Source organism: Amblyomma mixtum, chromosome 7, assembly GCF_055824585.1.
Source record: "Amblyomma mixtum isolate Tamu chromosome 7, ASM5582458v1, whole genome shotgun sequence".
In the NCBI taxonomy this organism is placed as follows: domain Eukaryota; kingdom Metazoa; phylum Arthropoda; class Arachnida; order Ixodida; family Ixodidae; genus Amblyomma; species Amblyomma mixtum.
The window spans coordinates 32,598,002-32,624,646 of record NC_143018.1 but is presented as its reverse complement, the minus strand read 5'-3'; the positions used below and the strand labels follow the sequence as shown (position 1 = coordinate 32,624,646).

At 50.6% G+C, this 26,645-nt stretch overlaps 2 protein-coding genes across 6 annotated transcripts in view; one reads left to right on the top strand and one right to left on the bottom strand.

The window, feature by feature from the left end:
* The window catches only part of LOC149335584 (DNA (cytosine-5)-methyltransferase PliMCI-like), a 90,497-nt gene that overhangs the window by 47,904 nt on the left and 15,948 nt on the right, over positions 1–26,645 (bottom strand). The gene's annotated exons all lie outside the window — the stretch shown is intronic.
* The window catches only part of LOC149335583 (uncharacterized), a 45,628-nt gene continuing 19,794 nt past the window's right edge, over positions 812–26,645 (top strand). Inside the window, exon 1 of the mRNA XM_089552179.1 lies at positions 812–1,269. The gene's annotated coding sequence lies outside the window, so the exon portion shown is untranslated. The remainder of the gene's footprint in view (positions 1,270–26,645) is intronic.

Below are 26,645 nucleotides of genomic sequence, written 5' to 3'. Positions count from 1 at the left end.
CACACGTTTCACCCCGCAAAACGTCGCCACTCTTTCACTTCTCTTCTCAACTCTTTTCCCCTACCTCGGACGCTCGGAATGTCGTAAGAAACAAAACAAGGCCCGAGATGAAACGCAAGAGGACCACGTGCTGCAGAGTTACCGCAAAGGGCCCGCGGTTCCTCTCCCCACATCCTTGTGGCCCCTCTTTATATACCCGCCCCGAGTCTGAGCAAGCGTAGTCAGTCGGCTTCACTTCCAGGAGCGTCGCAACACAGCGCCTCCGAAGCGGACAGAGACTACGAGCCTCGGAGACAAGGCGCTCGGGACCCAACGAAGAAGCGGGATCTACGAAGGACAGTCGCCAAGACAACGAAGCTGCCTTGCTTCGCACTGTTCGCAAGATCAGGAATACGACGACTAGGCTGAACCAAGGCGACGACGACGACGGGATTCTTAACCGTATCCAGGATCTATATTGGACGCCTACGCCAGAGCACTCGAGAAGACACTGAAACCCCTGCATCTGTACCCACAGAGTCCAGGACAGGGGCACTCGAGAAGACATTGTAGCCGACCGAAGTGGCCAATCTTCAGACGGCGGGGGCTTCGAGTGTAGCAGGATCTTCAACTTGTCCATCGCGACCATCCATCTAGATAGCGGTTTGTTAACGACGAAGGGCTCTTCAAGAGTACTCTCGCTCGAGAATCGCCACAGCTGGACCACAGCGGAGAAACAGAAGAGTAGGAAAGGGGTGAGAGAAAGCGACGGGCTAACGAAAGTTTCGCGTACACCTTCACCTACCAGCCCAGCCACCCACACAACCGCCTCTCCCTCTCCCGGCGTTGCCTGCCAGCACCGTTTGCTCACCCAGCGCGGAGAGCGAAAACCGGCTTTCTTTACCGCCGATTGAAAGGGACGTCGACGGCGCTGGAGAGAGACCCGCTCGTGCGGCGGCGCGTGGCTTCGAGCGTCGGCGAGCCAGTTTAGCGGGCAGCCGCTGCCAGCTCTGACCCACTTGGTCCCAGGACAGGAGACCGTCCCAGACGTGTCGGGCTTGTTGTGTCCTCTCGCTGCCGGTTAGCGTGCGCGAGCGCGCTCACTCGTCGTCGTTGACGTCGTCGCCCAGGGAGAGTGTACGCGCCGCTCCGAGATCTCACTCTCGGCGGAGTCCCTCTGCCTCTTCGGCTCCGCTCTTGCGAAGAGGAGCAGCTCTTTTCGCCGGCTTCTTCTTTTCCGGTTCGGGAGGAGAGACGACGTGGTGGTGATCACTCCGGCATCGAGTTTCGGTGAGTCCCGTTCTTCCTTGGGCGCTCTCCTTGCCCGTTGACTTCAGTGCTGCTGGTTTAGGACCGGACTGACTTATGCCGCATGTGAACGAGGCGCTAATGTAGAAATGTTGCAAACTCTATCGCTTTTTTTTTTCGCGAATTGAGAACTACGAAGAAGTGTAGACGGGCATCGAACTGAAGAGGAGAAAGGAAAGCTGGGATGTTGATAACGTGATTTTTTTTTTTAATTTTACGCCAGTTGAAAAGTAGGAGAAACGCCAACTCAGCTGAGGCCAACCACAGCTTCTACATGTTGTACGTGGGAGACCTAAACCAGCAACCTACTGCATGCAGTGTGCGCCGTTGTGTCGGTGTGTCTCTCGGCATTCTGATTGTTCTCGTTTGCGGCTTCCGTTGGGAGTTAAATATCTGCCAATAACTTATTTTCCTATTTATTTATTTTGCATTATTTGAAATCGATAAGCTCACCACCTTCTCTTTTTTTTTTACGAAATGACCATTTTGTGCATTGTTAGACAGTACGATTCCCGTGTTTCTTCTCTGCTATACTTCTATTCTCTCAGAATCGTGTCCATCACTTTAGCGTGAGCGCTTTCCAAATCGCCTTGCCTTCCAGGCGTGTAAGAGTCCCCCTAAAGTTTAAGCTACGGCGAGCGAAGGTTAGACCTAGAAACTCTCTCAAAGCCTTCCAAGCTCTTCCACAAGCCGCCTCTTGCAACGATATACGCGAAACACCATAAGACCGACCTTGGGCGGCGAAGATCCCCTAAACAATGGGAATCCCGGAATACAGCACGTCACACCGGCTTATCGTCTCCAAAGCGCGGAAGCCGCGGCGCACCATCTCAATCGCGTCTGCAACAGCAGCGGCTTCCGTCGAATACCGTTAGCGCCCGGAACACTTCCTTCTACGCGAGTCACCGCCATAAATGTACCATTACCGGAGACCTTGAAGAGCCGAACGATCGCGTGTTTTCTTCCCGTCCGTCTGATACACCGCGTGGTCGACGGCAGCCTGCATTACAGAAGCGCCCCCCCCCCCCCCCCTCCTGCTCAAAGACCGTATTGGACGTGGAGGTCTCGGAACCGTCCAGCGACCTCCATCAGGAAAGCCGAAGTAGCGGTCTTCTCAAGGGCTTGCTGGTTGAGGGGTACAGCTGGGGGTCCGGACGTGGCAGAGGATGCTAGTGATGACTATGCGGCACGTGAAGTGCATTTAGTCTATTCTGACGGTCGCTCCCCCCCACCCCCCTTCCCGCATACCGGCGAGCATCGTTAGAAAACCTGCGAGGTCAAAGGAGTCAAACGAACTGTTCTTCTCCAACCTTTTTTTATTATGATGCGGGTTCACCTTCAATCCCTCCACGAAACCTCCTGGGCACGACGTCAGCCACGTAATGGACTCCGGATATTCGAACCACGGCACAACGACGCACGAACACTACTCGGCTTGTATGCCTGAAAGTTAACAGACAAATGAATGACAACAACCTTCGCACGCTTCCTGCGGAGTATAAAGGGAGATCGCGCTTGCAGATAGCAAGTCCGCGAGCGCGATTCGGCTCCAAAACGCGCGCTCTCACCAACGATCTCAGATAAGCTTCAACAAGTCACGAAGTTCCCAAGTATCCACTTGCGAGCCACGCGCGAGTACTGAGCTCGAGCGCACGCTCCCGCTATAAAGAGCCGTTCGGCGAATTCGAAAATCAATCTGGACCACCGTGGCAAGGTACGTACTGTCGCAGAGAGATTTTACTATTTAAAGATAGATGTCGCTGCGCCTCTCGTCAAAGCGCTAGCACGTGGTCGTCGCCACAGACATAGAAGGACGCACTAAGAGACATTTTTTACCAGCGAAGCCCTATAGACCGACCGATAGACTGCGCACGTACCAGCTATGTCCGACCCCTCCCACGTCCTCAGGGCACAGACAGCATTGGGCAAAGCGTAGATTGCAATCTACTATACTCCACGTCCCAGCCCGATACGAACGCACGTCGCGACTATAACGAGAGCCCACAAATCGCCAGGCAGCTCCTCCTTAACGGTGTGCAGACCTTGATCGACTTAAAGAGCCGGCGCGAAACATAAAGCACAACCCGTAACGCCTCCATACGCACCATGTGTACCATATAATACAGCCGGCCGCATACAGGGCACGCGGGGCCACGGGCGATGTGGCGCGAGAGAGCTGGAGGCGAACCTTGAGACGGCCTAACAGTGCACACTCATTTAAACGGACCCCCCCCCCCCCCCCCCCTCCACCTGAAGCAAGGTTGGTGTCTCAAAGCCGAAAAGGCTGCGCGCCGTGAATTCCTCTCCGCTAAAGGAATACAAGCAAAGTGAAAGGCGCGTGGCCGGCGCGCGGACAGGTCGGTCGGCCAATCAATGGCCGCTGCATGGCAGCCAACGCCCTTCGACGTCGCCTCGCTTCGCTGCGGAGTTATACACGTCGACAGAGACGCACAGCGCGCGACCAGCGGCAAAGCGGCAGCCTTCGATTGAACAATGGCGCCATTGTGGGGCGAAGTTTACAGATAACTTCATTAGGAAGTAGGGGGGACACCCGAACTGCAGGCTCGTAAAGAAAGCAAACGGCGCGGTGGGAGGTATGAGTGCGTAGAGGTTCTAGCTGGGTGGCGCTGTTGTGACACGGCCGAAACGTCGTCGGCATGCAGCGTCGACGCGGTACGGGGTGGGGGCGCACCTGCGGCGTTCTTGACAACGGGCCCGCCCTGTAGACCACGCAGCAAAGCAACCTCCGCTATATGCACGTTCGAGAACGGAGCAACCAACGCTGGTGGCATCTGACATCCGCCGCTGCGCTGTTCGTTAAATGCTTGCGAACTTTGTAATAAGCCACGATGAACACCATCCTAATCTGCTTAACGCCGTTAACTATACGATGCTGTTTGCGCGTATAAGAGTGAAGCTCGGCACTAGAAAGCGTCCGTGGGCTCGTCAGGCGAGATAGCCATCCATGAAGCGGTATGACCTGGACAACCCAGTAAATCACATAACCGTTCTTACATACCGCCGGCTCCGCATCGCCAAACGGTTTTCCGTAAAGCCCAGTACGGGACCAGAATAATATACCAATGCTATTCTATTCCGATTCCCTACACTGATCGTTTTTGGCTCACGCGACGCCTATTGCCGGAATACGCGGGTCAGCGCAATGGCCGATTAGGACGACATGGAATCCAGCGAAAAATAATTTGTTTACAGTCGAACCTCGTTATAACCAAATGGTTTGTAACGAAATAATGGATATAACGAAGAAATGACGATTGCCCTTGGAAGCTAGGCCAAAACGGGCTATAACGAAACTACGGTTATAACGAATTAACTTCGTTATAACGAGGTTCAACTTGCCGTGCATGCTCCAATGCCGCGCTGTAAACATCGTCATTTTCCTGTTCGTGCCTAACTTCCCGCCATGCATTTTTTTTTTTAATCGTGTCTCCTTTTTCATACTTTCCTGACGTCAACGGCGAATGATACTGTTAACAAAAAAAAATATTTTTAAAAGAGCGCCCTGCCACCGAGCGAAGGCTTCGCAAGAGAAGCCTTCGTTCACGACAGACGCCCAGCGGGCAGTAGATGAAGTACGGGCTCTCTCTTCAGGAATTCTTCGCAGAACCGCGACGGCGGCGTGATGCTGAGATATGAGCTAGTTAGCTTTCCGAGGCTGCCACCCCCCGCGTGGGGGGCAGTTGCGCAAGGACAACCGGATTAGCTCGTATATAGCACATCCGCGAGGGAGAGAGCTAAGGGCAAGAAGAAGCCACAGGAAAGGTAGCGAGTGCGGTCCAAGTAAAAGCACCGGCAGTTCTGTTTTTCCCTTCATTTCTTGCCTTCCTGCCTCCTTGCCCTCTCGTCGATGCACGTGGTTGGGATAACTCAGCAGCGCTTGTATAATCCGATTCCGCGCGACTAGCGAAGAAAATGCGTGGCTTATACGATACACGTGGTCAGCGACAGTGACTCTAAGTGTTGTCGGGATTAGCGAGCCCCTGATCGGCTGGTGGATATGAACGACATTGGAGGTTTTTGGCTCCGTTTTCGTCGCCGATGACCTGGCAACTGCGGTAAACTGGTAGATAAATCACGCGACGTAAAACTGATACGGAGATCAAATGAAGCGACAGAACTTATACGTTCCTGGTAACGTACTGCCGTTACCGCTGCTTGCCAGAGGGTAGCTGCGTATGCGCGCGCCACTCATTCGCAGCAGCTAGCGCCCTCTGGTAATAATCAGTAATGTTTATAGAGGACGAACAGTGCGTCGTCACTTGGTATGCTCTTACTGAAACGACTCAGCATGCTGTCTCTGTATACGTGCTGCCGCCACCGTTCCCAGAGGGCGCTAGCTGCGCATGCGCGGCACTCATACGCAGCTAGCTCCCCCTACGAAAGGCAGCACGCATGCAGGAACAGTGGGCTAAATCGTTTTAATACAGCAAACCAGGTGATGCACTGGTTATCTTGAATAAAAATCACTGATGGAAACGAAAGTATCGTAACAAGTTTTATGAGCTTTGTTACTAAAAACACTGCCAAGTGACGTCAAGAGCCATTCGCGTGACGTGCATCGTGAGTGCGAACCTCAGAGCCACAATGCCGCTTCTACGTTAATGTCAATCATAGTTCAAGCAGTCAGCCAATTAGGCAATACATTAGGCGCAAATAAAGAAATCAGCCAGTCAATTAAGTCAATCAAGCGAAGTTAAATATAAAACGTAACGACAGTGAACGCAGCGCACGAGACTTCTTTCATTATATAGGCCATTTTCGCGAATGCTTTATTTTTGAACTTTTTCTTCATTGATGCCATTAATGAGCTTCACGCAGTAAAAGTCATTCAATTGATCAGGACGCATGGAAGTGCGAGTCAATGCGGCTTCAGCAATTCGAAGCAATGCGGCTTCAGGCAGCCCCGCCTGCGCCGTTATTTAAACATTCACAGCGTCCGCGACACGAGGCGGGACGTTCGGAGAAGGCGCGTCACTGAACGTTAAATGGGTCATTCGTGGTCCGCTATCACGTCGCCTCAATTTCCTCTTTTGTGCACGCTTTATCATGCTCTCATTCTACATTCCTCCCGTACGCGTTGCAGAGGCACGCCGGGCCTCTCCGGCGGCGGCGAATTCCGCCTGACAAAAGAACGAACTCTGCGTCCGCACCGATTTGTATACGATACGTACGACTACTAATCGTTCGGTTATCTTCACTTCTGAAGGCGTGTACAAACTGCGACCAGCCAAGCGTGTTTGGGTTTCGGTGACAGTTCCGCGTTGAAACAGTTCCGTGCTCTTATTCTTCAATTAAGAGTCTCATTTTGATATGCAAATGCAGGATTTGAAATCTTGCAGAAGTGGCCATTTCCACTATCCGACCAAACCTTAACGCGTATACTTGTTTCGTTCATAACCACGTTAAACTCTACACTCTAAGAAGAAATAAGTAAAAAGGAGTAAAGTTGTCCCCTAGCACACACCTTTAATATATGGGAGTGCCCCAGAGGACAACTTACTCCCTCTTTATTCCCATATAGGTGTGTTCGGGCTCAGGGTGTGTTCACAACGTCGTTCAACAATACGATAAACGCTTTTCACTATGAATGCGCTAATCAAAGTATAGCTGCGTTCGAAAAGCACGTCAGCTGTGATGCCCGAAGCAGCGAAGTAGAAGAGGGCGTTGTGCAGCCACTTACACCAACCTAACCTAACTAAGCACCCGTTTACCGAGCATACCGTCAAAAACGCAGTTTTCAGTTAAACCTGCCATTTGGTTTGGTTGATGATTTTATGAGGTTTAACGTCCCAGAGCGACTCAGGCTATGAGAGACGCCGTAGTGGAGGGCTCCGGAAATTTCGACCGCCTTTAACGTGCACTGACATCGAATAGTACACGGGCGTCTAGAATTTCGCCTCCATCGATATACGGCCACCAAGGTCTGGATCGAACCCGCGTCTTTCGGGTCAGCAGCCGAGCACAATAACCACTGAGCCACCGCGGCGGCCAAAACCTGCCATTTGGTTATGTCAAGAGAGAACGCATGTGACAAAGGGTATATGAAGAGCCGTGTTCGTCTACCGAAAGACTTTCAAACCAACAACTTTGATCGCAGAAATTGCACAAGAAAATGAAAGCTTCGCTCGCAGTATTCACGAAAAGAAAAAGCTTTGTTCGCAGTTATGTCTGCTTCAGCATAAACTTCCTGACGTAGTTTCCTGTGCCTAGCGAGTTACAAACTATATCTTCGTTCAATCGATAATTGGCTGTTCTTGTACGGCCCGCTGTTTCTATCTCAACTATTCCCCAACTAAGAGGTCAACACGAATACAGCGGACTAGCACTACCTTCTCCCCACGTCGATAAGAGCCGCTTTACCTTCGGGCAGCAGGATAATTTCCGGCCAGAAAGGATGATAACAAATCTCTAAAGTATTGACTTGGCATACCGTGGCAATAATTTTTTTACGTCCCTGTCTTTGCCACAACGCGTTGAAACTAACCTCATTTCCATATGAGCGACGACCTGTCACTTCGCACGCTACAACCACGAAATCGGGAACGTATGTTCAGCGGCCTTTCGTTTTCGTTCAACGCATTAGTCGCGCGAAATTCCTTCGGGTTCGAGAAACACCCCGACCTCCGTTTCGTGCCTAGAGAGACAGTCGATATATATTTTCCCCCATGTAGAGTTGGTTTCAGGTTACACGGGTTTGCTACGCTTCTGACGAAAAAAAAAACAAAAAAAACACAAAAAACAAAACAAGGCACGCACTTCGCATGCATACCGGCTTGCCTACCAGCCCCCACAGACTCGCACCGCACACTGCTTCTGCATTCACACAGCACGCATCACGAACAAGTAAAAAAAATAATAGAAAAGACACCCGGTACGAGCGCCGTTTCGTGCCTTACCGTAGTGTGGTCTACCTGGTCGTTGCGAGAACCGAACAACGGACCGGCCCTATCCGGGCACCCAGTACCCACCGGCCGAGCACAACAGTGCCCTCAATTTGTTATTACGCTCGCCTTGGGACCCGGCGAAACGACGTTAAGTAATAGCCGCGTGCTATAAGGTACGCACGGCGCGTGTACGGGGGGTCTACCAGGTGGCGTTACTGTTTTTCTTCTGCATCTCGCGCCGCCAACCCAGGAAGCAGGCATAGGCATGCAACCAGGGCAAGACACACGCTGTGGTGGCTGGCGTAAAGGCGTCGTCGACAAGCCGGCCAGCGAAAAAAAAAAAGAAAAAGAAAAAACTGCTTCGGGCCGGTCCTGTCGGACAAGAGTGGGCTCTATAGCTCACTCGCTGCTGTAAGCACGCGTATGCGTGCAGGCCACCCGCCGGGCTCCTAATACGCGCAGCTTGTAAAAGAAAAAGACGGTGACGTACAGCGCCTTAAAATTTACAGCGCTGTTGACGCCTACCGAATGCTGCGCCACCTACAGGTATGCGGGCGATTTGTTTTCCACGTATTAATGGCGCCAGACCTCTTATATCGTGCCCCCTACGACACCCTTCACAACGACAGGTACCGAGACATGGCACTCGGACTGGTGCGAAAATCGGTGACTAGCAGACTGTCTCGCCACCTGTGGCACTCAAGACGAACTACCGAGGCGTACTAGGGCACTGTATACGGAGAAGAAAGTAGAGTCGTAGAGAGCCAGTAATACCCTACTGCCTCGATCATAGGTGGCGTCACCGTTAAGAACCGGCCTCAAGACATGGCCGGATTTCGATTCGGAATTTCGTAACTGGTATGAAAAAGAAATCCGAGGACACGGTGCGCCTGGATATCTGTCGCTAACAAGACCGCACGCACTAGTGCTAACTCCTTTAGAGCGCAGCTCGTCAAATCAGAGCCCCCGGTGAAATAGCCGCAAGAAACCGCGAATTACATTGAACAGTGCGCCGACTCTTCAACTGAGCGTGAAGGTCTGCAAACTGCACCGTCAAACGGGGCTCGACCAATACGAGACCCGTCACTTGGTGACGTCATGCATGCGGGTTCCCTACTGTTTCTAGCTCATGAACAATAAGCGGGTGCTTCGAAATCACAGCGGACGGCGAGACCTTCAAGAACAGAAGCTGCGAAATTAGCACCAATAAGGAAATCTAGACAACACAAGGTGGCCACATTGTAACCGGTAGTCTCTTACAGCTGTTGCAGGGATAAAAATCTTGACCTATCGAATTATCTCGCACGATCAGGTACAACTGGACCCTTGCTTGCGGCCGCCGTCACCAGCTAAGAGGGCGCGCCCCAAGAAGTGAATCACGCGACGACAACCACGCGGACAGCGTCTGAAAAGAAAAGCAAAAAAAAAAGAGGTGAAAGTGAAACTAGACCAGTCGGCCCCTGGCAAAACCAGCGAGCAAACGCCGCCGCGACCCTCACCGCCCAGTTCGAGGTCTTTCCATCGTTCTTTTTTCCGCCTCTGGGCCATTATTCTTGTTCTTTTTCCGGGAGTATTTTTTCTTTGCCTCCTTTTGCGTATTTCGCTCCCCCTTCGTCTTCGCAGTCCGCGCTAGGCACGCGATCACTCCTGTTTTCTTTTTTGTTGTTGTTGTTGTTGTTCTTTTTTGCGGCGAATTCGCCCGCCCAGAGAACTACTTTCTACTCCACTATTCTTCTATCCCGTTTAATTTTTCTTTCTTTAGTCCTTCGCACTTTTTTTCTCCGCTAAACGGAATGATCCAAATCGCGAGTCGAGAGACGACCGGCACGAGCACACTTTCCAGCATCCTATACGCCTCATTTCTTTGCCTAATTCCACGTGTTGCCCTCTCCACTTCTGGGTGTGTGTACGTGTTTCATCTCCGTGTTTTCTTTTATCCTTTTTTTTTATCCCGAAATCTTTTTCCCTGTTTGCGTTCTTACTTCCGAGTCTGGCCGGCGAGCGCGTTGTTTCTCTAAGACAGCCCGGGCGGCTTTCTTTCACTTTCCTTTCTGTTTATCCCTTCTTTCTTTCCTCGAAGCGCATTCCGCCGCTTCGTCTGCCTTAATTTCTCATCGCGTCGCAGTGCGGGTCATTGACCTCTGCGACGGTCGCACGACCTCAACTGCAAACAGCCAAGTTAAGTACAGTGTGAGAAGACGACCGCGCGGCGAGACAGTTCTGGAATTGACGTGCGTCTTCGCCTCGACCCGGTTTCCACGTAATTTAATTAACCTGGTATGGCGAACGGAGAACACGACAACGCCACTAACGACGTCCAGAGTTTAAGTCCTCCCGGTTGGGTTTGTTGAGAAACTACTCGTCAAAAAATTTAACCTGCAGCCTTGTTTCACAGAACGTAATAGAGTTTAAGTCATGCAAGCGAGAAATCCAATGATAACTATAGGAGGATGGGTTATGGTTGCAGTTTTAGAAACGCGCTCAAAGCGAAAACTTTTGTTTCTTTTTTTTTTACGAGCTAACGGGAAAAACGGCGTACTAAAGGTATCCACAGCTCGAAGCCCGCATCGCTTTTGAACCAGCAACGTATAGCAGAAAACTCCGATGGACGGTGGAACCCCAATATCTGTTTAGTTTATACCCAATTTTTTATTTATTTATTTACTTTGAGAAACTGCGCAGAGTCGGAAAATTCGTAAACCACGGAGTCGCGTCTTTTGAACGCTGTAGTATTACAACGAAAGCAGACGCCAAAAATGTGCAATCGTCGAGTCTGAGAGCGCTTTTAAGACGAAGAAAAAATATGAAAACCTGACATCCCAGGCCTAGAACCTCTCATACAATTCCGAACCAGCAGAGAAGCTTAAGGTATTTTCACTTCCGTATAGCTTGTATGCAGAGGCACGAAACGCAAACGAAAGCTAAGAAGAAGAAAACAAAAATAAAGCAAGGAGGCAACCGTTTGTTCCGGGGCTCCTATATAATCGAACTCCTCCGACGGCGCAATTTCCACGCTTTTCCCGATACACGGCATTGACGTGCCTCGCCGTTTCACAAACTAGGTTACGTTAGAGAATGACCGGAGGGGTGGCCTGTCGTTGCGGAAGGTATACGAGGCACAAAAGCTCTTCACGCTGTTCAGCTGCGGACATTACGTACATAGGCATCTTGCGGACCATGCAAATCAGCGGCTCGAACAGCTAGAGCCAGAACGGAAACAGAACCGATCGGGGCCCTGTTTATGGCCACAACCGACCGACTATAGACTGTTCTTCCTTAATGTGGGCTTTTTTTCCCTTCGTTCAATCTTTCTTTCTTTTTCTACCTTTTTTCTATCTTTCACGATTCATGTCTGTTATTGAATTTTCGGCAAATACACGTACGCTCAAAACAAGAACACGCATACATGGGAGTAAACGACCAGTAAGCTGCCCCTAACGCACTCCTTTTTGTAAAAGGGAAGGCGCTAAAGGACAGTTTACTCACTCTCTACTCCTTTTTGCTTTAGAGTGTACTCTTCCGGCACATTGTGAGCGCGGACCGAAGAACTGAATAAACACGTATATACTTCCTGCGGCACGGCTCGATACCCGGGGTGGTGGGGGGGGGGGGGGGGGGGGGGGGGGGTATTTCTTTGCGATATCAAACACCTCAAATTTATCCTTCTCCAATTTTCGCGAAGTCGTCAACGCGAGGTGAGCCGCCACTTTGGCGAGAACTCGACGTCAACGCCAGGCGCCTTCGGGCGAGCCATTTTCTCGAAGAGTGGGCGCGGCATCGTCGGTCGTTTTGGACAGCCTATAAGCCCCGCGTGTGGTTTCGAGAACGGCGGAGAGCCGTCAAAAATAGCGCGCCTTGTCACAAACGAGGTCGCCTTCCGAGCAGAGCTCGGCTGCACGACGTTCTTCCGCCGAACTTAAAGTACGGCAGACCCCGAGGGCGCGACGTCATCGTGACGTGAAGGTGCTAAGCGGTTATACAATTATCTTATCAAAAAAGAAGGTGGTATGCCCAGGTCGCACCTCTACAGCAGGTGCTCCTTTCCTGATGAGGTGCTTCCCGTAGCTGACAGCTATTACTCCATCCTCAATCGTTTCCCGTGAGCAAAATAGAAAACAGCATTATACAATAATCGATATAGCATATATTTACTGTTGCTAAATAACGGTTTCGAAACATTCGAACAACGCCCGGAGTAGGGGATATTCAAAATTCCGCAAGTGCGCTTTCCCGCATAACAATGTTGCCCCTAACAAGATGGCCGACTTCGCTATAAAGGAACTACATGGGCTTCAGGACAGGCGCTAAAGGTGTGGATAGAATGTAAGAAACGTATTTTGGAAGAATCAAACAGAAAACCAGTCTTTCTTGCTTTGTTTCGGCTGGAAACGCATGGTCCGCCATCTTGTTGGGGGCAACATTGTTATGCGGGAAAGCGCACTTGCGGAATTTTGAATATCCCCTGTTGTAGTAAAAAAAATGACAGTGGTTTAGCTCTGGTTAAACCTGGAGGATTGCCAAAGCAACGAGGAGACAGAGAGGCGATGGAGAGCGCGCGGCAGCGGCTGCAGTCCCGGCACTCTAGCTATGCGCCGCTACTGCGCATGCGCAACTGGCGAGCGCGGCGGCGGCACCTCTGAGTCACCCGCGCAGCGATGGCGGTGGCGCGGCAGCTGTGCGCCGTGTGACGTCACTGCTCCTCGCGCATGCGCAGTATGGCCGTTCCTCGGCTCCGCGAAATGGCTCGGCGACTAGCGTAGTGTTGCCTTAGCAAAAAAAAAAAAGAAAGAAAGTAGGCACTGCATTACTACAAGTTCATCAAACCAGTTTGGCTTCATCCCAAGGAGCCGTCCACTCAAAAACCATCTTTGGAGAACCAAGCGAAATCTTCAGGTGGGCAGCAAAATAGACAGACTACCTCCCAAAACACGAAGTAAACTCGACCTCTAGAATGCTACGAAACCGCATTTAGTACTGTAAAATTACATCACACCTGCGCAGCCCACATAAAACGTAAAGGCAGCATAGTCTTTAAAAAGTTTGGAGTCAGTAATACGAGACGCTTTTCTTCGTTGTTCCAGTCAAGACTCGGCCGAACTCGAAGCAACACCATCGTAAGCGGGAAAAGAAAGGCAGCGCATTGTAACGCGTCCTTTAAAATTCAACCGCTCACTTACACTGGCTTTTTAATCTGTCTATATGCGCTCGGACAAACCCCGACGCGCGCCGCACAAGACACGGTTTACCACCGCCGTTCTCATGAATATTCATCGCCGCACTAGGCGCTGTCCTTTCCCCGCACATACATATGCATGGTTAAAAACCTTAACCTCAAGGTTGTCCACCGAGGAGGAAAAAAAAAACGAAAGCAATGCGCCGTTTTTCCCGACAATTACAGCGCACGTTTCGCCCAGCTATCCCACACTACGACGCTTATCCCAGCGTCCAGCTCATGGTCATGCTTGTCCCTCCAATTCCAGGGGGGGCGCTCGAGACAATGGACACGGCACGCGTCGGAAGCGAGCACTGCCGGACAACAATTGAATTGAGTGCAAAGCGTCCGCTACTTAGTTTTTCCGCTCCGCTTGCGGCCGAGCACTTTTAAACCTCCTCACGGACTTTAGCCTCCGCCAAACCGCAAGACAGGGGTGCGATTATACCTCTGCACGCGAATAAAATGCCAACAGGGATATATATGCTTTGCTCGTTAACGCTTGCGCAAAGAGCGACGTTTTAGTATGCGTGCTGAGACGAAGAAGGTCCTCCTTAACGAGGAGCGGAGTAGTTTGCCGGTCACGTCTGATAGAGGTTGTACTCCGGATGGTGAGGATGAATTATGATGCTCAACGCAGGCGTGAGCTCAAACCAAATACTTGAAGACAAGCAACCTCAAGGTTATTTTAGACTATGTCTATACACGGCAGTTGAGTCGTGTGTCAAGGAGGAAAAACTAGTAAGGGTTTTCCTTCCTTACGTGCTTTGAATAACAGTGAGGGCTGAAACGCTACAGTGTCTCCTGAAGTAGAGTTGCACGAATGTAGAAACTGAGGTGAGATTGATTTGTTTGGTTTGTTGGGGTTTAACGTCCCAAAGAGACTCAGGCTATGAGGGACGCCGTAGTGAAGGGCTCCGGAAATTTCGATCACCTGGGGATCTTCAACGTGCACTGGCATCGCACAGAATTAGAATTAGAATCGAAAGCGCGAGAGCAAAACGCGCTCTTTCGTGAACCAACCTCCACGAACGTCAGTCTTTCCCTTCAAGGACGCTGAATTAAAACCGCTTCGCGGTTCGCTTACATATAAGCGTCGGGCATTTGCGTCGGACCCGGCCTTGCTTTAAAAGTCGCACGCGAGGTCTTCATGCTGTTATTCGAGCAGATTTTCCTCGTCTAACCACAGAAGAAGTAGGAAAAAAAAAAGATACAAGGGGGACTCAGCCGCGTTCTGCCGTCACGACGTTTGAAAGGTGAACATACAAGCCCAAACAAGCCGATGAGAGATTGAATGCACTCAAGTAGCACGAATCCCGCACTATAGGAGCGATTCCACCACATGTATCGAGCTCCTCCGCCTGATAAAACCGTCACGTATATCTCTGTCCATTGGACTTCGGGGCGCAAGGCAACCTAGATGAAACGCGGCCGACACGTTTATGCGACCTGCACACGCGACAGATGGGAAGCATGTTCCTTAGGTCTGCCGCTCTAAAAGCATATATCTCAATCAATCTCACTTTTCCGCTGCAAAGCGCAGTGCCGGCTAATTACAGCATTCCGACATTTCCTACGCTATCTCGGACTGACTCGTTTTCCCACAAGCAACTGCTCACGAAACAGAGAGACGAAACAGCGGTGCAGAAAAAACAGCACAAAGAACACGCTGAAAGTTTCGTGCGTGCGTCCTTGAAGTTCGCTCCGCGTCGTGCTTGCGTCCGTAGCGGTACAATTATGTTAAAGGTTTGCGGCCGCTATTAAATGTACGGATATCTATTCATTGCAGGACAGGCAGCCCTTCGTTAGACCTGCGGTGTGTGTTCCGTACACGTGTCCTCCAGCATCCAGCGCGTTTCGGTTTGGCCTCAATGCGAACTCGCGCCAACGATACGGCTCATACGGGCACACCTTAACTACGTACTCGCACTGTTTCCAACTGTCACACTCCTTTCAAAGGACTAGCAACAGTAGCCAGAGTCATCTGGAAGAGCCAAACTCTCCTTAAGTTCTTTCTCCTCATGCAACAAGATGCTTCCAGAAGGCCGCAAGACAGAGCGATAGAGAGAGTGAAAGAAAGTCGACATTGTGAGGAATCTCGCTTCTTTCACCGAGGAATGCTCGCTCTAAGCTGATACCAAGAACTGCGCGCCGGATATCCCCCCCCCCCCCCCCCCCCCCCCGCCCCTTCACCTTTCCTTCACAACAACCCTCCCAAGCATTTCCACTCCCGTTTTCTTATCAGCAAAAGATCAAGCCACGGGAAAACAACATGGCAAGAAGAAAGGCTAATGGGAAACAATCAAATAAAAAAACAAAAAGCGAGAGCAGCGGGGTGCCATTACCGGCAGCGACATTTCTGGGTTAATTGCAATGGCAGGGAGGAGGGGGCCCTCCACGCCCCTCCGGAGACAAGGGAGACAAAAAAACGTCGCGGAGACCGTCCGGCGAGCTGTGGCCGCCCCGTCACGTAAGCGCGGCTCCAGATCCAAGGTCACACCGTAGCGGTCAGCTCCCCCAGCGACTCGAAACGCACGCCGTTAACAACGTGCCACGGTTAAGCCGAAAAAACAAAACAAAACAACGCACACATAAAAAAAGAAGAAAACATATTCATGAGGTGGCATACGGAGGGACAACTTACGGAGCGAAAATAATACTTAACCATAAGCGGGATAGTAGGCCAGCAAAACAGTTCAGGTCCCGTTCGGGTGAACAAGCGAACTCGAGCGTAGCATTTTAGAAAATACACACACATAAAAAAAACAAATAGCGACAGAAATTAGGAAGACAAAGAAATGTACACCTAACAAACAACACAGTTCTATATAAGCTCCATTACATTCAAGCGAACTCGCCTGGAAAAGGAGGTTCTAAAAAGTTGTTACCCGCTAATCCATTCCTACCATATCTGGACAAAAGCATTTCTGAGCGGGAAGCCTTTTATGAACGCACTCTTTTCACATAATGGAAGATATTTCACTATAACAGTCAGTATATCCGCAAATCACCCCAAAGCAGTCTTTTCTTTTATTTTTTTTTTCTATTAACGTTTTTGCCATCGTCAAAAGCGTTCCCCATTGGTTTTCTATGGCAGTCTCAACTGTTCGACGCGACCCATGGAAACATTTTAAAAGCAAGATTTTGCTACATATCAGACGAATGGACCACTGCCTTCAATATTTCCGTAAAAGTAGCTTAAAATTTTCCAATTTTCAAAAATTTTTGACCGAAATTGTTGGACATGCATAAACACCTCAACATGGAAAGCTGCTATCACCTCAGTTCACACGACTGACTCCGATATTCTGATCCTCGGTAAATCGCGATTCGCTATAGCGAACGGCAGGGCGCCGATCGACCGGCAAGCGTTTGCAATCGAGCGGCCAGCATTGCGGTGAAACTCGACCCCTCATTAGCTCGCGGCAAGACGTGCGGACTGCGCAACGTAGCGCAACCCTTGCGCTACACTTACTCGCGAGCACGCACACATGTAAAGCGACAAAGCGCGAGCGACCACAGTTGACACAGCGAGAATGCGTCAAACGAGGCCAGGGGGCCATTTAAGCAAGAAATTTATAAAACTAAACGCGCAAACCTTTTAACAAAGAGAAAAAAAAAAAAGAGTTCCCGAAGAGAAAAAAAAAGAAATAAAGCGAAAGTACAGCGATCCTATACTGCAGCATAGTGTCTGAGCCCGCCCCTCCACGAGCACTCTCGAGTCCTTAAAGGATATATACACCAACAAAGTAGAGGGGGAGGGGGGGGGGGGGGGGTGCGACCAAGAACAAAAGAGGGCGCCTAGTGAAACACACAGTTCTTGCGGTCCAATTATTCCCGGAAAGGCAAGACGGCGTGAAGGCAATTCGCCTGTGGGCAGCTTCGGCGTTTGTTTGTTGTCTTTTCTTTCTCTTTCTTTCGATGATAGAACGAAGAAATAAAAGAAAAGGAATGATCGGGGCGTAGTCCCGGCATTCCGTGGAGCAGTTAGCGAAAGCGCGTGCCCCAGAGACGCATTTAAGGTGTGGTCCATAAGCTTCCGCCGCAGCTCACGAGAGACAAAAGAAAAGGTGCGCCTGCGATAAAGCACCGCCTAATCACTCTGATTGAAACGGATCGCCATCATGAGCCGGAACAGCCGTAATAATAATACAGTTGAACGGTCGCTACTAGTATAAGTGAAAATAATACCCATGGGGGAGTATACCCAGCCCACACCCTTACGCGCGCGCGCCCCCAAAGGAAGCGATAACTTCACGGAAGGTATCGATTATGCGATGAGGCTGGGATTGATCTTTGTTTGCCTTTGAGTCTAAAAGCAGACACCGAAGGTCGCGCAGGAAAGCTGATAGCCGTTCTAGAGTGGAGTCACGAGCAGACCCGATTCCAACAACAGACACAACCCTTCGCCGTCTCGAATGCGCGGAGTGCATGCGAACCCTTTTTGCACTCGAAGGCCGAGGGGAGGCGCCGCGGTTCGGCGCAATTTGCTAGGCGTGGCGTCACGCCTTACGGCCGCAGCGTATACCGCGGCGTAATTGAAACGCATGCCTGAAACGTCGACCGCGAAGTTAAGGACAGGGAGCAAATGGGTTCCAAGGATCGCGGGAATTCCTATAGTCGGATACAACTCAAGAACGAAGCGGCTTTTCCCCGTCAAAGGACCCCCCTGCCAGCCAATGGCGTCGGCTGATTCTCATGAACCTGCTAGCTTGACAATGCCGGAAGTGGCGTGACAATGCAACGAGCGGACTATCCCTTTTCATCTGCCAGTCCCTGCCAAGTCGATCTGCCAAGTCGACGCCAGACCCTTTTTTCGAGGGAAAGAGAAGGTTTTGAGAAGGAAAGGCGCGACTCGCACTCTCTACTCTCATTCTCGATGTTTTTGCCCTTTCTCTCAAAAAGTCGTCTGGAGTCGAGTTCTGTCGCATTCATGTAAAGGCGGCCATCGAAAACCTTCTGTCGTGTCTCACGCGTCGGGAATCCTATATATCGCTAATAGTCACTTAACGGGGTGTTGCGGGCTGTTGAACATATAAACATGCATGGTTTCGCACTTCCTGAGCGCCCGGACAGACTTGAGCATTCAGGTTCATCCAGGACAAGCCATTGTGTTTAAATAGTCCGTGAAAGCGAGGGCAGCATGCGACACGGTAGCTTCGGAAAGGTGCGAAATAAATGGTGGCAAAGCGTACTGCACCAATGGATAAATACAGAGACGAGGCACAGGGTTCATAACGCTAAAAAAAAAAACAGAAAAGAAACCGGAAAAGCCAGATGTAACATTCCGATATAACTACGTGCACCGGCTTCCGGTTTCATGAATTTCCCCACAAGTCGCCTGCCGAGGGCAGTAGTACTCAGTATTCGAGGTTAAACGGTCTCCGGAACAGGTAAAAAAAAGTAGAGCAAGTAAAGATAACGAAACCTACATGCTTAAGAATGCCGCCATTCATCTTCCCTGTGTCGGAGGAAAGCTGAAAGGTCAGCGGTCTTCTTGGAGGAAGAACATGAACAAAGCAAACAACCAAAAGAAAAATGCACGAAAAGCCCCGGACAACCACTGTTAACAGCCAAAGGAACTAGATTGGGCGTTTGCCTAGGGCTCTGGGTCGGTCGACAGCCGTTTGGCAGGCACCGATAACCTTCGATCGAGGTCGCTGGACCACGACCAGAGGTCGAGAGGTAGGACTGCGAAACGCTGAAGACGCGGGGATTAGCGAGATCGAACAGAGATAAGCGCCTCTACAAGAGTTGGAGATAAACGTAAAGGAACAAGTCAAAGCTCACGCGACCACTGACACTGAGAGGGCGTAGGGATGATCTTATCGACAAAGTGTGGAAACGGAGAAGGGTTAGCGGATATCCCAGATGCAATAGGAGGCATGAAATCCAGGAAGAGATTAAAGGCTATAGGGCCTAGGCGCTTCAGATTAGCCGCTGCTGGCACAGGTCAGCACATCGAAAAAAAAAAAGCTGGAAACAGCACTGAAGACGTAGAAAGAAAATATGATACTGAGCTAGCAGGCAAATTATTTAAACCAACAAGAACCACGTTTCCAGCCATTAAAGCTTAAAGAAACAATAGGCATTTAACTGCTAAAACAGAAACTTCGTCATACACGTCAAAGCATACACGCACCTAAGCATCGCACAGGTGACAGTTCTTCTGAAGGCAAGGAAGCGATCTCAAGTCCAGCTTTACTGGGAATTGCTTTTAATTGAGAGGCAACCGCGTAATATTCACAGATACCTTTCTGAACGTACTGATAGAAATGGTCTACCATTGCGATGCGTTGCAAAATGGTACTTTTAAAGCTTGTCCAGCACTCGCACCGAGTGCTTAAGACTGCCATACAAAACAATGGGTGCATTTTTGACAATAAACAGCGGAAAACTACAAACGTCCCTATGGGTGATCTGCGGCTACAATGATTGTTATGGTGCAATCTTACGGTATGCGAAGAATACGATATCGCAAATCTTACGATATGCGATATTGGGACCAGTCGATTGCCAAGGCTATGCCGCAGAAAGGACTCGCCCGGAAAGCAACGCTCAAGCAACGAGTGTTCACCTTTAGAGCGTACTTCTGAGCGTAAAGGATTGCGCCTTACGAACCGGAACAGGCTTCAGCTTCTCCCATAACGACTCCGTCGCCGCTAACAGTCATGCAGCATACTAGCAGTACAGCACACAGACAGTCAACCGGTTAAGTCCCTTCGCAAAGCCTTCGTCGTATGCCTACAAAACTTGAACACCGACAAAACGAGGCTTCCGAAAGACCTCCACGAGGGCATGACCTCTTCATGTGACAGACACTGCTTAGGCACCTGCTCAGGGGTTCATGTTCGTTTACGGCCTCCAGGGGAGACCTCTGTCCCATGAAATTATCCTGCTCACAATGCCTTCAGTAAACATCTCTGTGTTAAGGCTGAGAGCACCATGAAAAAGCCCCATCCGTCACGACCATAGGAATTGTACACTTCATTAATGTACGTGTCCTCCTGTTCTGCGCGCATAGAAATGCAATTCGTGGAGGCGACGCCACACCAAAAAAACTTGCACATACTGTAAAATGGAAGACATGGATCGCAGGGCACTTTCGAACGAAGTCTCCTCTGTCAACAAATAATGAAGACGGACCTCGAGCATAGATACACATACCGAGAGACATTGAGGCCTATACGCAGGTGCGTATTTGTAACAATACTGCGCTCTGTAGAAACAATAAGCTTTTCAGGACATGGATTAAGCCACCCCGAACTTACACATACGAGATACATGCTTGCAATTCGCTGATGCCGTAAGTCGGAGCCAGTGGACACGAGTACACTTCGCTAAAATACAGGCCCTGAATCCGTGATCCTCTTTCTCATCGACAAAACCTCGTTACAACGAAGTAGATGGGGCCCGGCGATTACTTCGTTATAGCCCTAACTTCGTTATAGCCCGCATTTACCTAGCTTCCAAGGGGAATTGTCATTCCTTCGTTATACCCATCACTTCGTTATAAAACATTTCGCTGTAAGGAGGTTCGACTGTATTTAGACAACATCCTGCTTGTATTGGAAAAACAACAAAAACAGAAGATACAGTCTCTCCGCAATGCGACCATGCTCGCGCAACACACGAAAGCCAGCGGTGCGGACAAACCGGAAGAAGTAGTGGAAGATGGGCGGAAATAAGGAGCGGAAGAAAGGAACGCACCGAGGAAGCAGCGGGAACACGTGCAGCGCGGACCTGAAAAGAAGCGACGCGGAAACGGACAGCGCAGAGCCGACGGAGAACAGGCGTTCCTTTGCTCCGCGCACAGCTCCGCCCCCGCAAAACACAAGGCCCGCTTGCCAACACGCCGCAACCTTCGTCACTCAGTCCGTCACTCCCCGGGGCACGGGCCGGAAGTGTATGCACAGCGCCCAGAGCGCGTTCCTTTGTCAGGCGCAAACATCTACCGCGCATGCCTCCACCTCAAACGGTGGTCCGCCTTTTCGGCGTCCAGTTCGCAGCTGTGTTCTTCCGGTCATCATTCACTCTCTCTCTCTCTCGCTCCTGAACTTCCTCTCAAATAATGAACGTTCTGTGCACCTTACCCTGGTTTCACGCTTTCCAACAATGCTTGTGCCGCGTTTTGCGTACCTCTTACCCTGGTTTCGCGGCTTCCAGCGACGCTGATCTTCGTAGTTGCGACCCGGGTAGCGCGGTCGGGCCGGAGGGGGGACGAGGAAGATCGGAAACGGGTACAGAGCAACTGAGAGTGTGGCAGTTAAATTAACGACTGGTCGCGATAGGTTGCCATCGGCAGCCCGCTGCATATGCCCCGATTTTGCCACACGACGAAGGCGAAACTTAACACCGTCGACAACACACTCTTCACCTAAGCTCTCTCAAAAAGCGACTCCGGTGAAACCCCCCACGGCTTAGCAAGCCAACGCTGAAGAGCTGCTCACCAAGCAAGGGCGTCCGCAGAATTTTTTGCAGGGGGGGGCCCATTGGTTGTTGGCGCCGGAGGGGGGGGGGGGGGGTATATTCGTAGCGAAAAGGCACTATTTGCGGAGTAAATTTATTTATTTATATATAAATAAAAAATAAGTAAAATACACACATGAAAGAAAATTACAAGCAGCAAATTAAAGCGCGGATTGTAGAGATACATTGGAGTTTATCAACAAAGAAACAATTAAAATTAATAAAAATGCAAAAAGATACTATCAATACTCGAAGTGCTCAGTCTTACTGCATACGGGTTCTCGACTCACCCGAATTGATGACCAGCACACAGCGCAATATGTTCACAAACACGCAACTACAGTCACTCAGTCAGTCTTCCTTGAACAGCAACTATAGGCGCCTCGGATTTTTCTGGGCGAATTGCGTAGTTACACGGGTGATAAATTCATTTCTGTGCTTCATTACACGCTCTCAGTGCACAGTCATCATATATATTGATTGGAAAAATGGTTGAACGAGTACGTTGAAAACAAAAGATGACGAAAACTTATTTACAAGATAAATGCACGCTCGCAGCTTCATACACCTCGCTCCATCTTGCTCGCGCATCCGCACAGTCGAGCAACCGCACACACACTGCTCGCCGCTCGTCGTTTTCTCGTCCGCTGTCTTGGTTGTTCTCACCTTCGTTGACAACCCGCCACTAAAAACACCGAAGCACAAACACAGAGGCGCGCACACGTGCAAGGGCTTACTTGCCACAATATCCACGAATGCGCACTTTTGGGGTGTAAGGAACGCCGCGCGACTTCCGAGGGGAAGGGACACCCGCAACTAATTCGGCCGGAAAATTTGTTTTTGTGCTTTTATGGGGTTCAGAGCCCCAAAACGACTCAGGCTATGAGGGACGGAGTAGTACAGAGTTTCGGATAATGTCGACCACCTGGGTCTCTTTACCATGCACTGACACGCACAGTACATGGGCGCTGTTGTGATTTGAGGCCCAGCCAGAGGTGACAGGCGAGCCAGGCAGGCGCCATCGGGCTGCGTTGACCAAAAGCGCTGGTTTTCGGAGAAGACGCAAGGAACGCTGGTGTGGGGGCGCCTCTGGAGACTGCGTCGCCGTGAACAAAAGCAGCTAATCCCCTTTGCCGAAGGTTCTGAAAGCGGCGCTTCTACCGCACCGAGCTCTCCCGTGGATCGGAGGAGACAGCGCGCGGCGGCGGCGCCAACTCGTCGCCCGCTTGCCCCTGAGCAGCCCGACAAAGCGGGGGTGGACACGGCTGATTTGTCCTTCCCCCCTCAAGAATTCATCGGTGGCCGGCGTACGAACGTATCATGATTATAGCGAGCGACCTGTGCCCTGTGCACTGTCTGCCTCCGTGTCGCTATCTCTCTAGAGATCAAAGAAACAGACACCCATCTCGAAACACATGCTCGCCGGTGCCGCTGCATGTCTGCAACAGGTCGTCCTTCAGCAGAGCTGGCGGTGGCGTGGTTTGAAAACGGCGGAACGACGCGGCATTTCGCAGATGTGACCAAGCGTCGAAGCGGGGCTGCTTTTACCCTTTTGGCTGAGCGCACCACCGCCCCTGGCGTGCGGCCATCACTCACGGTTCGAGTGAGTGATTTTCCAGGGGGGTGCAGCCGCCCCCCCTTGCCCCCCCCTCCGGACGCCCATGTCACCAAGCAACTTTTCGACGCGTGCATGTGGTTCGTTTTGAAGATCACAAACTACCACTCTCCGTAAAACTGCCACCTCTTATCGATGTCATATCGCCGCTGGAGAGGGTGGGTCAGAAATCGTCTTTATTGCTTTTTCTTTTTGCTCCCACGCGCAGAAGCTACCGCCAAACATTGTTCCTCCAGCTTTATTAGCTCTTATTACAAACCCATAACTTGAGCTGACAACTTCATCCTGACGTCCCGCTGTTCGCGCGAGCTCCTTGAGCAGCAAGCCGCACCACTCATCCGCGACTCGAGTTTGTTCAAGGGCCACTCCGTCACACAACGATTGTTCTAATTCTCAGTTTAAACAGAATAGCAAAGGGGTCACCCCGTCGACCCCGCGCAGCAAGCAGTACGCTGGAAGTCCCGCGTCTGGCCAGCCGACGAAGCAAATTCCGAAGCGCAAAGAAGCCACCACCACCACTCGCGAGACGAGAAGGCTTGAGGTCATCTTGCTCTCATACCGACGCGGCTACTCCCACGACCCATCTGCCGCCTGCCGCCCGAGCCACTCCCCCGCAAATCCCCACGGACAGAGAGAGATACGCGAAACCGCGTCGAAGATGGCGCCAGCCTGGACAGCCTTCGTTCGCCGATGCGCGCGGCTATAAAGTGCGCTTTACGTAACGCGGCGTCCCTCACCGAAGAAGCTTAGCTCGCGTGAAGCGGCTGCCTGTCAAGGCTTTTATTCCCTCTCGCAAGCGCAAGTTTCTAGCGGACGCGCTCGTCTTACTCGCCCACACAAAAACCGTAGCACAAACACAAGCGCGCAAGAGCCAGTCGGTATGTGCTGCTCTTCGTGGTTCCGTGCAGTGCACGCAGAGGGTAGGAGTCGCAATGACATCGCGTCCTACCTAGAGGACGAGCCGAAATGCAACACAGCAGACAATTTGTTCTCCCAATCGAATACGGCACGCCCAGGCTAACTATGCTCTAAACATGAATACGCCTATACTGGAGTAAAAACGCTGTAATGTGTCCTCTAGCGAACTCTCTTTTATAGTAGGGTGTGCGCAAGCGGACACATTACTGCCTTTTTACTCCTTTTTGTTTGCACACGCGCCCTTAGTGCCTTTATTCGCGGCACTTTTAAAAAGCGTCCCAGCAGTACAATACAAAGACCTCTATATGGAAGAACTCTCGAGGATGCTCTAAGCCTCGACTTGTTTGAAGCCAGTTTCAGTACGGAGATTTTTTTTGGACCTTGTTAGCTGCACTGACCCCGTTATTGCTGCCCTCACGCGAGCGAGTTACACGCAGATGTACGTGTTTAACGGGAAATGCTGGAGATACAATATGGTGTGAACCACCGCCCAAATCGCGTAGTTCCCTGGAAGCATGCCCGGGTGACTCCAATCGTAATAGCTTTCATGCTTAGCACCCTCTTTCCGTATACAGATCCATATAGTAGGCGTTCAAGAGATTAGTCACTTGAAACCAAAACTATACTACAGGCTGGTTAATGCAGTTCGGAAGAAGGAATGGGGCATTTTCAGACCTCGTATTCCCGCGCATTTGAAATGTTTCCATCCTTGCTGCGAACCAAGCAGATCGTGGCAAGGTGCGCTAATAAACCGCAAAAAAAAAAAAAAACAAGACTACTCTGCGTAATTTGCAAAGTTGTATACACGTAGCAAATGCACGTCAAATTACGCGTTTCCAGAAAGCCAGTCGCAATAGCAACAGTCATTCCCTTTCCCAGCCTCAACCTGCCGAGCGATGCAAAAACCGAGACAAATCACTGCATATGTTAAGCTCACTGCTGCATATGTTATGTGCTCATTCTCTCTTCCATCAAGCGATTAGGAACAACAGATTAATTGCAACGCCGTGGCGAAGAAAGACACGTGGTCGGACGACTGCACAGCCGCTGAAAGCCGCCTGCGATTAGAGCAGCTCAGTTTTAACAGGTCTTGTGCGAGCCATATACCGTATTGTGCGTTTTTATCGTAAAAATTTTCAAAATTTTTCTTACCTCAACCGCTCGCTCGTTTGCGGTGAAACTGCGCACAGAGCTTGCGTATTATGGTAACTTTTGTATCGTAGCAAGTTTTACAACGGTACTTACTTAGTTAAGCCGCGCATGATGCAAAAGCGTAATCGTCTGCGTCGAGATCGGCGTACCGAAACCCAAAACACCGAATTTTTGCTGAAGGTCGGCAGTAGCGCCATCTGTCTTCTGCAGTGGAAAGCGTCACAAGGCGCCAAGGAGAGCGTTGCAAGAACTGAAGCGCTTCGAACATTTTCGGCCAACTGAGCGGAAAAAATGCCAGAAACAACTATTTTAACGAGGCTGTGCCGTTAAAAGAATATTTTTTGACGTCTTTTTTTCGTCCAATGACTTTATTCAATTCAGCTTATATCGTCTGCTTTCGTGGCTCGTCGGAGGACGACGTCGCGAAGTCCTGAGCTGTGTTTTTCTTGTTTAATTTCGTTGTGGAAAACAGATGGCGCTACTGCCGCCCTTCAGCAAAAACTCGGTGTTTTGGGTTTCGGTACTCCGATCTCGACGCAGACGATTATGCTTTTGCATCATGCACGGCTTAACTAAGTAAGTACCGTTGTAAAACTTGCTACGATACAAAAGTTACCATAATACGCAAGCTCTGTGTGCAGTTTCACCGCAAACGAGCCAGCGGTTGAGGTAAGAAAAATTTCGAAAGTCTTTACGATAAAAACGCACAATACTATACATAAAAAAAAAAAGAAAAAGTTTAGGTCCGCGGCTTTTCAAACTCGCGAAATTCCTACACTCCCCACATACTTTTCACGACAAGCCCAACAAGTCCGATCGTTCCGTTTCGTGAACGTTTCGCAGGGCACAAACTGCACGCAATTAGAAGACGGGCTTAGAGAACTCTTCGTCCGCCACACTCGATCACGCCGTTCCGCCGGTACTGGGAAAGATTAACGGATTAAATAAAGCGAAGCGATGCGCATCGTTGCGGTACCGAGGAAAGAGAGAGGGGAAGGCGGATGAAGGAGGAGAGAGAGGGGGGGTTGCAGGAAGGCTGACGGGGTCGACCGGCGGGGGACCGGCTCGTGCCGCATACACGATGTGT